Here is a 6406-nt window from a genome sequence, read left to right as displayed (position 1 = left end):
TAATTTCTTATTTGGCCCATTGGCTGTCTAAGAGTTATTAGACAATTCTTAATGTTGTTTAATTTCCACATATTTGGGGATTTTCCTTCTGTTACAGATTTCTAGGTTCATTTCATTGTGGTCAGAGGAGAAACTTTGTAAGATTTTAAGCTTTTTAAATTTAAGACTGGTTTTGTGGCCTGACATATGGTCTATCCTGGATGGAGAGTGTTCCATGTGTACTTGAGAAGAATGTGTATTATGCTGTTGTTGGATAGAATGATCTGTATATGTCTGTTAGGTATAATTGGTTTATAGTGTTATTCAAGTCCTTTTTTCCCTTATTTATCTTCTGTCTAGATGTTCTATCCATTATTGAACATGTGTATTGAAGTCTTCAGTTATTAGTGTGGAACTGTTTCTATTTCCCCTTTCTATTCTGTCAATGTTTGCTCCATATATTTAGGGGCTCTGTTGTCTAGAACATATATGTTTATAATTGCTATACCTTCTTGATGAAACGGACCTCTAATCAAGATATAGTTCCCTTCTTTGTCTTTTTCAGTTTTTTATTTGAAGTCAAATTTTTTTTCTGATATTGATATAGCCACCCCTGCTCTCTTTTGATTACTATTTTTGTGGGATATCTTTTTCTATCCATTCACTATAAACCCATCTGCATCATTGAATTTAATGTGAGTCTCTTGTAGACAGCATAGAGTTCAAGCATGTATCTTTATCCAGTCTGTCAATCTCTGCCTTTTAATTGGAGAGTTTAATCCATTTACATTTATAGTAATTACTGATCAGGAAGAACTTACATCTGCAATTTTGCTATTTTTTTCTTTATATCTTATAAATTTTTCTTCCTTATATCCTCCATTGCAGCCTTTTTTGTGTGTTTAATTGAATTTTCTAACATACTCTTTTGATTCCCGTCTCATTTACTTTTTTTAATTAGTTTTTTTATTAGAGAAGTTGTAGGTTTACAGAAAAATCACAGAGAAAACACAGAGTTCCATTCTTCCTCCCTCAAAAATACAGATTTCCCCATTATTTACACTTTGCTTTAGTGTGGTACCTTTGTTACAATTGATGAAACAGTATTATTATAATTACACTATTAACTATAGTTCATAGTTTACATTTGAATTCATTGTGTTGTACAGTCTTATGATTTTTTAGCTTTTTTATTCTAGTAACATACATAAATATATACAACCTAACATATATATAACCTAAAATTTCCCTTTCTAACTACATTCAAACATATAATTCAGTGGTGTTAATTACATTTACAATGTTGTGGTACCATCATTACCATTAATTACCAAAATTTTTCCATCAGTTAAACTCTGTACCAATTAAACATTAATTCCCAATTCCTTACCCCCACTCCATCCCCTGATAACCTATATTCTTTTTTTTAATTCTGTGAATGCTTATTCTAATTATTTCATCTCAATGAGATCATACAATATTTGTCCTTTTGTATCTGGCTTATTTCATTCAACATGATGCCTTAAAGGTTCATCCAGGTTGTCACATGTATCAGAACTTCATTCCTTTTTATGGATGAATAATATTCCATAGTATCTATGCATATACCATAGATATTACAATTAACATCCTAAATTTATAATGATATACTTTGAGTATACCTTTTATGTTGTTATTGTCACAGATTGTATGTATACATTGTATATCCAGTAGCATAGATTTATAATTATTACTTTGTGCATTTTCTTTAAATCATGTAGGAAATAAAATAGGAGTTAGAAACCTAAAATACAATACTCTAGTTTTTATAATTTACCTATGTAGTTACCTTTATTGGAGTTCTTTATTTCTTCATATGGCTTTGAGTTACTGTCCAGTGTAATTTCATTACAGTCTTAAGGACACCCTTTAGCATTTCTTGTAGGGCAGATCTACTAACTATGAGCCCCCTCAGCTTTTGTTTATCTGGGAATGTCTTCACTTTTCCTTCATTTCTTAAAATTTTATTTATTTTTAATTGTAGTAAATGTACATTACATAAAGATCATTTGAACCATTTTAAGTGAACATTCTGTAGCATTAAGTACATTGAAAATATTATGTGATTTTCACCACTATCTATTTCTACACTATTTTCATTACCCAAAACCACAATCATTTTTGAAGGCTAGCTTTGCTGGACATCAAATTCTTGGTTGGTACATTTTCAGTCAGCATTTTTTAAATGCCACCCCAATCTTTTCTGACTTCCATGAGTTCTGCTGAGAAATCAGATGTTAAGCTTATAGAGGACCACATGTATGTGATGAGTCACTTTTCTCTTGCTGCTTTTAAGATTGTCTCTTTGTTCCTGGCTTTCAATAATGTGATCTTTATGATTATGAATGTCTCAGTGTGAATCTCTTTACATTTATCCTTCTTGCAGTTCATTAAGCTTCTTAAATGTATATATTAATATCTTTTATGAAAGTTGAGAAGTTTTCAGTCATTAGTTCTTCAAATATTCTTTATTCCTCTTCCTTTTTCTCCTCTCCTGGGATTCCCATTATGTGTATGTCGGTATGCTTGATAGTGTCCCATAGGTCTCTTAGGCTCTGTTCATTTTTCTTAATTCTTTTTCCTTTCTGCTTCTCGGACTAGATAATTTCAATTAACTTATCTTCAGGTTTGCTGATTCTTTTTTCTGCATGCTCAAATCTGCTATTAAAACAGTCTAGTGAGTCTTCATTTCAGTGATTAAATTTTCAGCTCCAGAATTACTATTTGTTTCCTTTTTATGATAATTACTATAATAATTTTATAATATTTATGATAATTTTATAATAATTTCTATCTTAATATTTTCTGTTCATATATCACTCTCCTGGTGTACCAGTTTGTATATATGATGTCCCCCAGAAAAAGCCATGTTCTTTGATGCAGTTTTGTGGGGGCAGACATATTAGTGGGGATTAAGTTGGAATGTTTGGGTTAGGTTGTTTCCATGGAAATGCACCCCACCCAACTGTAGGTGATAACTCTGATGAGATAATTTCCATGGAGGCGTGGCCACGCTCATTCGGCATGGGCCTCGATTTGTTTACTGGAGCACTATATAAGCTCAGACAGAAGGAACAAGCTTGCTATAGCCAAGAGGGACACTTTGAAGAATGCACAGAAGCTGAGAGAGTAGCTGCAGATGACAGTATGAAGACAGCCATTGAAAGCAGACTCTTGCTCCAGAGAAGCTAAGAGAGGACAAATAACCCAAGAGAAACTGAGAGTGACATTTTGAAGAGGAGCTGTGGCCTAGAGAGGAACATCCTGGGAGAAAGCCATTTTGAAACCAGAACTTGGAGCAGGTGCCAGCCACGTGCCTTCCCAGCTAACAGAGGTGTTCTGGACACCATTGGCTATTCTCCAGTGAAGGTACCCTATTGTTGATACATTACCTTGGATACTTTATGGCCTTAAGTCTGTACCTTTGTAACCAAATAAACCCCCTTTATAAAAGCCAATCCATTTCTGGTGTTTTGTATTCTGGCAGCATTAGTAAACTAGAACACCTGGTTTCTTTTAGCTTTTGAGCATAATTAAGGCAGTTGATTTAAATTCTTTATTTAGTAAATACAGTGTCTGTGCTTCCTTAGGGAGAGTTTCTGTTCATTTCTTCTGTGAAAAATTTTCTTCTTTGCATACTGTTCCATCTTGCTAAAGCTGCCGAAATGCAATATACCAGAAATGAATTGGCTTTTACCATGGGGGTTTATTAGTTCACAAATTTACAGTTCTAAGGCCATAAAAGTTTCCAAACTAAGGCATCAACAAGAGGATACCATCACTGAAGAAAGGCTGATGGCATCTGGGGTTCCTCTGTCACATGGGAAGGCACATGGACAGAGGCTGCTGGGCCTCTCATAGGGTTAACTTCTCATTTCCGTTGCTTTCTCCAAAATGTCTCTGAGATTCTGTTTTAGCTTCTCTCTTTTGGCTCCTGTGCATCCTTGCTTCCTTCCCCCAGGGCATTTCTCTCTAAGCATCTGGGGGTCCTGTCTTAGCTTCTCCGGGGCAAATTCTGGATTTCATCATTTAGCTTCTCTCCTGGTTCTGGTTTCAATGGCTGTCTACAAAATGTCTCGGACATTTTCTCTCTCACTTAACTTCTCTGGGGCAAGCTCTGGGCATCATCTCTTAGCTTAGCATCTCCAAACGTTTTTCTGTTTGCATCTCCAAGCATCTGGGTCTGTGTCATCTCTCTCTCTCTCTCTCTCTCTCTCTCTCTCTCTCTCTCTCTCTCTCTCGGACTCCAGTAAACTAATTAAGACCCACCTCAAATGGGAGGGTCACATCTCCATGGAAATAATCTAATAAAAAAGTCCAACCCACAATTGGGTGGGTCAAATTTCTAAGGAAACAACATAATCAAAAGATCCCAGCCACAATAGGTCTTTCCCCATAAGAGTGAAGTAAAAAAACATAGTCTTTTATGGGGTATATAACAGATTCAAACCAGCACACATACTTTGTAATTTTTTGTTGAAAACTGGATATTTTGAATATTATAATACAATAACTCTGGAGATCAGATTCTTCTCCCTCCTCTGGCTTTGTTGTTGGTGTTGTTGGCAGTGGTGGTGGTGGTGCTGTTGTTGTCATTGTTTCTTGCTGTAGGGTGTAGCTCTTGTTTAGTGACATTTTCCAACTATTTTAAAAGTCTGTATTCTTTGTGATGTGTGGTCTCTGAAGTCCCTGTTCCTTTACCTTGGTTTTAGCTAGCATTTTTACAGCTATCCTTGAATGCCAGAGCCAAAAGAAAACAAAGAAAAAGAAAGAAAGAAAAGGGGAAAAACTTCTTCCAGTTTTTGCAGAATGGCTCAATGCTGGGGCACTTCTTCAATGCTTAGCCAGGCTGATAATAATAAAGTGCTATTCAAATGCTATCATTTTAATGCCATAGAAGCATTCTCACAACACTGCACCTCTTTGGTCATTGCAGATTGAACAAAAACCTCAGTTTATATTTCAAATAGGTGAATTCTTACAGCCTCAGTCCCTATACATAAATGTACTATTTTATTCCCCCATAATTTATAATAAATTTTGTAAATGTTTCCTGTATGACATTTCATGTCTCATCCAATGTGAAGAACCAAAGATTACATAAGTCATTTTCATTGAATTCCAATACAAATTTCAATAAGACTTTTGAAGGACCTCATCAAATTTAGCATGAGGAAGAATAAAAGTCCATGTACACCTAAAACTAATGTTTAAGAATAGAAAAGAAGAGGATGCTATCAGGAATGAAGAATACTACATGTCCACATAATGTTTTAAAAACACACGGTAAAGGTATTGGAATAGACAAATAGACCAATGGAATTAAATATTGAGTCCATAAATAGGCCCATGTAGGTTCAGAAACTTGCCATACAATGGAAATGGCACCACAAATAAGTAGAGAAAAGATGTGTTGTTTGTGAGATGGTATTAAGAAAATTGCTCATTACATGGACAGTAATTAAGTTGGACCTCTACTTCATGCCATATGCAAGAGTGAGCTTAGGATAATTGAGGAACTAAAAGTAAAAAGGAAATTATAAAGCTGACAGAAGAAAATGTGGGAGATTATCTTTTTATCCTAGGGGTGCGAAGGAACTTCTTAGTAAGACCCTCAAATTGCAAGGCATAAATGGGAAAATTGTTGAATTTCTTTTTGTCAAAGGAACCCACTGGGCTGGTTTGAATCTATTACATCCCCCACAAAATCCATGTTCTTTATTGCAAGCTTGTGGGGGCAGACTTATGAGTCTTTTGATTAGGGTGGGATATTTGATTAGGTTGTTTCCATGGAAATGTGACCCACCCAACTGTAAGTGAGACCTTTTGATTAGATAATTTCCATGGAGGTTTGACCTCACCCATCCAGTGATTAGTTCACTGGAGTACTTTAAGAGACCTCACAGAGAAGAGAGGCCCAGAGAAACTAAGAGAGACACTATGGAAGAAGCTAAGAGCTGACACAGACTCAGATGCTTGGAGATGTTTAGAGATGCAGACAGGACACTTGGAGATGTTAAGCTAAGAGATGAAGCCCAGAATTTGCCCCAGAGAAGCTAAGAAAGGACCCCCAGATGCTTAAAGAGAAATGCCCCAGGAGAACCAAGCAGGGATCTGAGAGAAGCCAAGAGAGACAGGAGAGACATTTTGGAGAAAGCCATTTTGAAGTGCTTTCCCAGCTGACAGAGGTGTTCCAGATACCACTGACTGTTCTTCAGTGAAGGTATCTTCTTGTTGATGCCTTGGTGTATACACTTTTATGGCCTTAGGATTGTAAATTTGTAACCAAATAAACCCCCTTTATAAATGCCAATCCACTTCTGGTATTTTGCATAATGGCAGCCTTAGCAAACCAAAACACCCTCCAAACTTTAAAATACAGGTGACT

The sequence above is a fragment of the Choloepus didactylus genome, chromosome 2 (assembly GCF_015220235.1).
Source record: "Choloepus didactylus isolate mChoDid1 chromosome 2, mChoDid1.pri, whole genome shotgun sequence".
Taxonomy (NCBI): Eukaryota; Metazoa; Chordata; class Mammalia; order Pilosa; family Megalonychidae; genus Choloepus; species Choloepus didactylus.
The sequence above is the reverse complement of the archived record's forward strand: the minus strand, read 5'-3'. Positions refer to the sequence as shown.